The following is a 9,571-nucleotide window of genomic DNA, read 5'->3' on the forward strand; positions in this document are numbered from 1 at the left end:
TGATCAGTTTTTACCAATAAAACACAAATGGAGAAAGGAGGCAAAGAGAAGCGCAATCTGCACTGCTGTGCTTCTGTTTTAATTATTTGTTGAAATGCATTGATCGACATGGGATGGGTCCCATTTACTGGAAAACCATTCTCATTTTCACATATTGTAAGACATGCAAAAGCCACAGTATATCGCCTGTGTTATCTCTGGGCATACCAATATGTGTCAAGCTAAATGCTCTTATGCAAAACATAAACTCGTGACTTTAACTAACAGAATAATCAGATGACTTCAGGCCAGGTCGCAGTAATGTCATGTGTGTTTAGGGACCACACTGTGACCTTTTAAATTAAAAGAAGAGACCCCTCTGATTAGGTCAGGGCACAGCCCTGCTGAAATGAAGCTGATGACCCCCTTGCTCCCTTGGTGATTAAACCAGCATCACCAGTCATAATCATTGAAAGCTGTGGTGTTTGACATAAGTGTGGCATGAGCTTGGGACTATAAGCATGAGGTGTTATGCCTTGGGCCGTGCAGGCAGTTCAGGGTTAGACCCATGGTGAGTCAGGATGGGGTGGTGGGGTGGAGGAGTGGCGGTGGGGTGTGTGTGTGTGGGGGGGTGTACTGTCTCGCAAACACCCACAGAGATGAGACAAGTTGAAGGACAATAACAGTAAAGCTGAGCCCTCTTGGGACCACTGTGGTAACATCCTCTAATTGCTTTCTGTGGTGGTGGTGCATGATGGGATAGCAGACAACACTTAAAGATCAATCAGAGGCTGTTACAGTGCATGTTCGTCTTCCTTACAGTCTGCAGACAAACGGTGATTCAGGTGGACATAAGTGACACTTAAAGGGCACCTAAGGATGCTCTCTGAGAAGTTATTAGCACTTAACTTTACAATTATCATTGAACATGTATACTTAACTGGACCTTGAAATTCATCCTGAGCACTTGAGAATGAAGCCCAAGGAAAAAAGTTTCATTTTGACTTTACAAGCTCACAGCAAGTCAGTGGCTCAAATGTAGGCGATTATACATTCAACCAGACAGTGTCCCTTGGTTTAATTTTCTCATAGGTCATACTAGGAGCCATGTAAGAATCATTAGCAGCATCAGGTAGGTGTGTGAGGGGAAAAACAGAGACAGTGCTAACATCTGAATTCAATCTGCACCTCTCCTTTACTTGCAAATAAAGGCAAGTATTACTTTTTTAATACAGACACAAATTTTGCATTAATTTTGCAGAATTGCTGAACTCATCTAACTGGATTTGTGAAGAAGAAATACTTGCACTTAACTAAAAAACTTAACTTTGACTCATTTATGTTTATGTAGAAACTGTTTATTCCTGTAAATTGTTGGATCGCGCCAGTATCTTCAGCCCGCAAAAAGATCAGCTTGCTGTGTGTTCTTGTTCTTTGTCTGAAGGCGCTCTGCAGCCAACCTGACGAGTGAGCGAGGCAGCCTTAAGGTGTACAGCTATGGTCCCCCTTTCTCTCACAGATAAAACAATCTCCCCAACCAAAGTGCCCAGCGCGCATGACAGCTGCTATCAAAAAAGGAACGTCGTATAACATCACTGGATCTGATGGTGTCTTTGATACCGCAGGCTGATGATAACACAGGGCAATCCCCTCCATGAATGAAGGGAAGACGGCAGTGAGACTGAATTAAGCCCAGGGAAGTCCCCCTCTTTTCCACTCTGTTATTTCACTCACCAACACTGATGAACATTACTGACCAATCAGTGTACAGCAATATACTGTGAGCACTGCGGAAATAATGCAGGAAAAGGGAAGTCAGATGCACAAAAGCGCTGGGCCTTGCAGTGTAGCTGAGGAGCCTTAGCATAGCGGCATGTGCGTAGCCCTCTTGGCGAGTGACTTGAGGTCTGTATCATCGATAAAGGATTCCATAGACATAATGAACCTTTCCTCTTCCATTAGGTGAGCGGACAGTATTCATTCCAATTTCTGAAATGCATATCAGGCTCAGGCCCTTTGAATGAATTGATCTGCCCATCTTCTCTCAAATAGCCGTATCGATATGACCATCCGTTGTGGGGATGGATCCTGAGCGCTGTTTTGTGAAACACTAAATAACATGCAGCCGGGGACGAACATGGCCGCTCATTTTACACTGGAGTGATTTGGGCGAGAGTAACGTGTACTCTATGAAGACTGCAGGTAGAAAAAAAAAACTTTCAGGCTGATCCGCTGAGACTTCTTTTTGTCATAAGGTGTAAGATGTTTCATTATATGTGAAAGCTTTGTTTTGTTCTTGATGAGGCCGTGGAGTTTAGCTGCCAGATGCTGGTGTCTGAATTCCCAGGTGACTTCCTCCACCAAGTTTTCAATGAATAGTGAAACCACCCCTTGCTAATATCTGATCAGCCAGTGAGCGAACAAATCTCCCGCTGCCTCTTACCTCAATTCTGACAGTCAGTCTCTGAGCCCTGAAGTGTTGTCAAACATCACTCACTATGCAGATAGGAGGACCTTTGTTTAGTGTAATCATTGCTTTCAACTGTATCTGGTTTGAAGTGGTCAACATTAAGTTTAAAACATGTTTTCCCCCTTCCTTATGGTCAATATTCAATAATTTGGCTGTGGCCGTTATTTAGTGATTTGACACAGTCCTTGCAAACGTTTTAAAATCGCTTTCCACGTGAGCTTCTCTGCCTGACCAGAGAGCAGTGTTTGTGCAGGGAGCAAGGGAGAGTGGTCTGGAATACCATAGATGTCTCTGGTGTAGGGTCAGAGCTCAGAGTGGAATGCTGGGATATGTCCCTCCCGTTGATTCAAAGGAACCTCATGCCAGCTGCACCACAGATAAAGGTCTTGTTTAAGATTCAGACCCCTGCCAAATATTTGCCTTAGTGAGACTGAGGCCAAGGGGATGGAGGACAATTTGCATCTTGGGAACCCTGTATTGTTTCACCGGTGGAGGGTGTAGATGGGCCTCTTGTTTGGGAATATAAGGGGTGTCTGGATACGCCTTCCATGCGCCCACAACAACCGAGCATTGTTAGGTCCCACCAAGATTACATATGTGAAGAATGAGGCCATGGGTATTCACCAAGCTTCAGCTGCAGCTGTGGTGGGAAGAGTCTAGTGCAGAATGCTGGTGAAAGGTCTGGAAAAACACCAAAAAACTTCTGTCCATGTAAAAAAAGATTGGTTTCCCGAGAGAAAAAAAGCTTTTAATCTCCCAGCATTCCATTTCTCATATTAAAAAGGCACTTTATTTGAGAAAATTGAAACAATCACTTTCCCCCAACTGATCTCCTTCTATTTGGTTGTCAAAAATGTTAATCTCTCCTCCGGCCTGAAATAATGAGCTGGCTTTATTGGTCAAAGGCCATAATAATTTGAGCTCTTATTTTATAAACTCATTTCTGCAGACTGACATTGTGATAGAGGCAAGAGTAATAAATCACAAACACGTCCCCGAAGATTGCATTGTAAATGTCAAACTAGACAGGAAATTGTAATTAAAGAAAGGAAATTGCTTCAAAGAAGCACTTGATTTTAAAATGAGCTAAGCACGGAATTTTGTAAGCATTTAATTATGGCCCAATTTGTGGAGACTGTTTAGTTTTTTTTTTTTTTAGTTTTTTTTCCTCTATGCCTCAGAGTTTTATTATAATTCTCTCCTCTGTGCCTCAGCTATTCAAAGCTTTACTGCTGAAAAGGCTGAGAGGATCTGTCTGACCAGGACAGGGCTTAATTCTCATTGCTCTTGTTCGCAATTCAGGTGATTGTTTCATGATATATTTTCACGCTGTTGTCAGCCAGCTCTCTTGATTCAGCTGGGTGGAGATGTAGGAAACGAGGTAACCCCCCACCTTTTTCCCCCTGTTTTCCTCAGCCAATGTCCAAATCACACAGCCCTGTCAGGAATTCAGTCCCAACTTTGTGATTTAACCCTAAACGTCTTGTAATTATTCATCGCCTTGTGGGGAAAGGTCCCTGACAGCCGCGGGATTGAATGAGCAACAAAAAATATTGGATTCCTCCTATTAGTATTTATTTATGCAGCAATAACAGCAACAAAATGCAGGCAAGAGATTATTTGAAATAATGCAATCTGTTACAAGTGTTGCGTCGCGCGTTTGTTATCTGCCGTTCAGAGGCACAACGTTGCCGCTTCCCTGGTTCAAAAGCGCTCTCTGAAAGGAACTCCCATTGATGAACTTCTACATCGCAGAGGGAGAACTTTGCATCTACGGTGAGTCACAGGCCGATTCTGGTGCTTAAAATAATTCCCCAGCGTTTCAAAGTGGCAGATAATTGCCTTGCATACACTTTCACAGTATGCCTGTAGCATGGATGTGTTTATGTCTTCATGGCCAGAGACTGATGATGTTTTTAAAACGCAATATGGGACCGTGGATGTATCGCTCATTACGTGTTTTCGCAGAGAAAACTGTGTCTGTTAGGGGACATTATGACTCTGTACTGAAAAATTGTTAGTATTGATAATTGGTTATTTTAACACAGTGTTAGTGTGCATGATTAATTTACTTGTCCCTCTTTTTTTCCACTTTGGATTTCTTCTTTCTAAACTGTGTTCAGTATGAACTCTGCGTTCACTCTCCTGCATCGTCATTAACTGGCGTGTCAGGAGCCGGAGAAGGACAACCTTGGATATTGATTTCTCTCTGGCCTGGTTTAGTATTAGAACAGAGCCTGTTTTTTTTTTTCTTTTTGGGAGGGGAGGTTGACAGAAAGCTCCAGAGCAATGGTCACCCCCCCGCTGGGCAGCGGGTCTGGGGCGCGGGGTGAGGACAGCCCCCTCACGGTCGTCGCGTCCCTCACTGTGATGTCACATCGCCGCCCCGCCGACTGCCTGAGCAAGAGCAACAACAGAATTTCAGCAGAAGAGATCAATTATAGATAGAAGGAAATGAATGGGAAAAGTAATTTAATAAATTATTGAGTTGATGTTGTATATCTTGTACAATAGCAAGTGAAAAATTAGATTGTGTGTTTGGATGAGGCTAGATCCAAAGAGCTGCAAAAATTATATTTAATTAGAAAAAGAAAAGAAAGATGTATTTTAAAGGCAATTTTGTTGGAAGTATAAACTAATGAGGGCATTCAAAGCTACATAGCAACTGTGACTGAGTGAATGTAATGTTTGACCTCAGTGCAGGGAAGGGTGGCCTTAACGGCACAGCAGGAGGTAGTCCAGCGCTTTTCTTTCAGGTTGGGGAAGATTATAAGAAGCAATAATGCCCTTAAAGGTCCTCAAACAGTAGTCAGTCAACACAGCATAGGTAGCATAGGCCTGCAGTATTGGTTTGCCTCAAAAGATGGTGATAATTTGGAACAGAAACCCACCAATCCGGTATGGAAATAGAGATCAGTGAAGGGCCAGTGGACCAGTGAGACAGATGCGAGCTAGACAGCTCCAACATCTAGGATATATAGATCCTAAAGTTTCAGGCTTCTACTTTAAGTAACTTTCCTGGTTACATAAACATCTGCATCCATCAATGTGCTCCCCATAGTGTGTGTGTGTGTGTGTGTGTGCGCGCGTGTGTGCGTGCGGGCGCTCCTGTGCTGGTGTGGGTATGCATACGTGTGCGTGTGTGTGTGTGTGAGTGTGTGTGTGTGAGGGGGTTATAGATGCATCTCTGAAAGAGCAACACTTTTGAAGATTTAGACTCAGAGAGAGATACTCAGCTGGAGCTTAAGCACAACAGAGAGGGACCAAGTTCGCAGCACAGTTTCCCAGCTTCCTGCTTCCTGCAGTTCTGACACAGCGATGACAGGCGCTCTTTCCGCGTGCAAACACAAATATATTGGTTCCCTGGAGAGCCACGGCTACAAGGAGCCGACTACACAGCACAAATTAATTGGAAAAAATAACTAATTCTGCCGTTCCCTAAAGAGACGCTTTCATCTTATAAATAGTGGCTGGGAACTTTTTTTTTTTTCTTAAACAACAGTGTCATGGATGATAAAACGTCGTTTGAGTCCGTCCCCTGGGCCCGCCATCACAAAGCGCCGTGTTTAGTGACTGAGCAAGCAAGAGGATCCCAACACGGGCTTTGACTGCGCTGCACCTCACCCAGAAACCTGTTCCGTTTCCGTTTGATTTCCGCAGACGCCAAGGACTCTGAAGTGATGCAGAGTCCTGAAGACGGCATCAGGAAATGCACATAAATTATCCTCTGCGGCTCTCCTCGCTCGTCAGTGGCGGGGCTTTAGCAGGACGGTTCAAACGGAAGGGACACCCGCACTCCACTTTAAAGTTTTTAGAACTAATTACTCTGTCCCCCCCCCCTTACTGAGACTGAAGAGTAAATAAGAACTATCCCCCTTTTTTAAGCTTCTAATATTGTTGATCTCCTTATATGGCTCGTTGCTTGTGTTGTACTCTGCTGCACTTGTAAGCTGCTTTGGATAAAAGCGTCTGCCAAATGAATAAATGTAAATGCTTAAGTTTTGCAACATATGTTCAATTGTGTTTCAGAATTGCAAGCTGATAAAATATTTGAACAGGACATACAAAAAAATTAAAACATGGAACATATATACAATATATAGTCCTTACTCCTTTGCTCAATATAGTGAAGATCAGTAGTTGTAAATCAGTAGTAATTCCTTCATGTTTAGTTCTCCATTAGTAATTTGAGTCATCAGCTGGCTGACGTGAATGTGATTGGAAAAGCATGCCCTGTGGGTACCCTCGGTCAGCTCTGGCAGGGAAAGATAGGAGTCGCAGGAGGAGACGAATGCAAAAGTAAAGCAGTCGGTCTTGTGTCCATGGCGCCCAAAACCTGCAAGGAGGAATTAAGACCAACTCGGTGTGATCAATTGAGTTTTATCAATGAAAAGTGATGATAAAAGCTGAACTGTAATTGAATGTGAAGCTTCATTTAAGTATAGATCTGGGCCGAACCACTTTATCGAATTGCTTTCTCGCACTTAAAATATACTTTCAAAATAGAGCTCATTCTGAACAAAGAAGAGAAAAATCAATTATTACCTAATTTGCTTAAAGTGTGGCCTGTTTGAGTAGTATATAGCTGGACTGGAAGTCTATATTGTGTGCAGAGAAAGATATTTGCTGCTTACCTGGCCGATTGACTAGTTTTACAAGCACTACCTGCAGAAGGAACTAACAAAGGAATGTTTATACATGTCTGTTGCTAAAGTAATAGAGCAGAAAGAGGATGTAATATAAAAACTGATTTTTACTAATGATTTAGTTGAAATATTCTCCGACGGCATACTTTACATTGTAATGGAACATCCACTATTCTAGCAGTTCAAACGAGACACATTTTACTATGAATAAACTGTTCAACCTCATGAGAAAAGAGTACGATTGCACACAGAACTTCGAGAAATATGTTTCATTTGGTGCTGTGGTGTTATGGAAATGTGAACAGGTTGACAAGGTTGTCTTTGAATGACAGAACTTTCTTCTTGTAGGGTTACTGTTACAGATTTGATTTATTGTGTACCTTGTATCGTCACACCTGCTTGTGCACAACTGAAAAACTGTTTATCTATGCTACCTCAAACTCATGTTAAAAATGAAAGAAATGTGGCATAATTGAAGTGACCCCTGTAGATGAGTAGCAGACCTGAATGGCCTTTATTCTGACATCTGTCAGTGAAGTATGATGAGCAGAGGGACTGGCAGGCAATTAGCTGTTTTTCACAGTGGCTTCGTGTGTCTGAAACTGCCCCCACTTAAAGAACTTTAATCAGGGTAATTACGGCTGTGATATTTGTTCGTTTGACTAATTTTGCTGACACCGATCCCTCACAGAAGTGGGAGAGTTAACATCAAATGGATGTGTGCGGGGAGGGAGAGAGCGAGAGAGCAGGGTATTAATTAGGACACCCATTAGTAAAGCTGCTAAAATGCAGGTGCCCTCCATATCACCATTTTTCAAGCCCTTTCCTGCACTGTAATTGAATAACTCTCAGTAAAGGCATTGTGTCTCTTTTTCTCTTTTGGGGGTGGGAGTGTGGGGTGTGGGGTGAGGGGTGTGGAGTGAGTGTGTGTGTGTGTGTGTGTGTGTGTGTGGGGGTGTGGGTGTTGGGGGGGGGTGGGGTGGGTGGGGTGTCTCCTCCTGTAACTACCTGAGAAAGCAGCACATCAACAGCTGTTAGAGCTGACTTGAAGGTTAAATATTAGGAAGGAATCCAATTTCTCTTGTCTATTCAGCTCAGCGGTGTGTTAGATTGCAGCTGTAGTGTGCTTACAGAGTGTGGGATATGAAGTAGGCTAATCAATCCCCTCCGCTTCATTCTCAAATTCCTCTCATATCAGACCCCTTCCCCTCGGGCAGGCCTTCTGCTTTCCGAAAGCCAATTCCACGCGAAATAAGCACTGTGACCCGCAGCTAGAGGGTGAAGTTGAGTTTTCCCTTCATGATTAATCTCTTCTTGGGTGGCTTTCAGAGAAGGGAGAGGGGGGAATGAGAGAGGGGAAAATGAGAGAGTGGGGGGGGTAGAAAAAAAACAAGGAAACATACAAGTTGCTGTCGTGTGACGGGCGTGTTTTTTTTCCCCCCCTCACTCTCTCTACTTCTTAAGGAGCCCCGGTGTGGCAGAGACCAGCTTATCAGTCGAGAGAGGGAGAGTGAATTCGTTTTTTTTTTTTTTTTTTTGACAGCGCCTCATGTTGACATTGAGAAAATGAACCGCCTAGCTCGACGATTAAACCCGGGGCCACCATAATCGTCATCTGAGCCGCGGCGATGACGACGGCGACGAACCTTAACGCGCGTGTTTCGGCAGCTCCTGGTTTGATGGACTTTTGGAGGGTCCCGGCAATGAAGAGAGGCATCAAGTGTTTGGCAACTAATAAATGCATGCTGGCGTATCACAGTGATAGTGGGAGATAGACACGTTATTATTCCCAGAAACAATAACCTCATCCTCACCCTCCCCCTGTCAATAGAATCCAATGCAATGCCAAACAGTCAGGTCAAATTATGCATTTAACAAACATTTCTTAACAGAACTGTTCAATTTTTACTTTTACCTTTTTGAGGTTTTGTTAAGATTCTAAGCTTTTGCAGCGGTAGAGCAGGAACAGTAGCCAGTCTCTGGTGTAGTGTAGTGTAGCCAGTCCCTTTTCGTTTACCAATATCTGAAAGTGCAGATGCGCAAAGAAGCACCAAAAACTGGCAGAAACAAAGCAAATGTGTATTAACCTTTAAGCGCCAATATGACATTTTACAGGTGTGTAAAATGACAGCGGTTGCTGGGGTTGGGCCCATCGGCTGGGGCTCTGTGCATATGTGCTGTTCTAAGTGGCTGTTCTTGGCTGTTGTTAATCCTGGGTCAATGCCCAGCCCACAGTTTTGTGTTGAAAGGCAGGGAGATGAAGTTTTTTGTGAAGAGGTTTACAATCAATGCATTGTGGGTACCACAGTTGATGTCTGGGCCCGTAGTGATGTGTGGAAACAGACCTCACCATGTTCTTTTTTTATTTTAAGGAAAATGTGACATTAAGGCAAAGGTACAAACATGCTTATAATAAGGTCACATGAATAACAAGACATAGAGAAAAGGACAGACCACATCTGAACATGTCAATTTT

The sequence above is a fragment of the Megalops cyprinoides genome, chromosome 13 (assembly GCF_013368585.1).
Source record: "Megalops cyprinoides isolate fMegCyp1 chromosome 13, fMegCyp1.pri, whole genome shotgun sequence".
Classification (NCBI taxonomy): Eukaryota; Metazoa; Chordata; class Actinopteri; order Elopiformes; family Megalopidae; genus Megalops; species Megalops cyprinoides.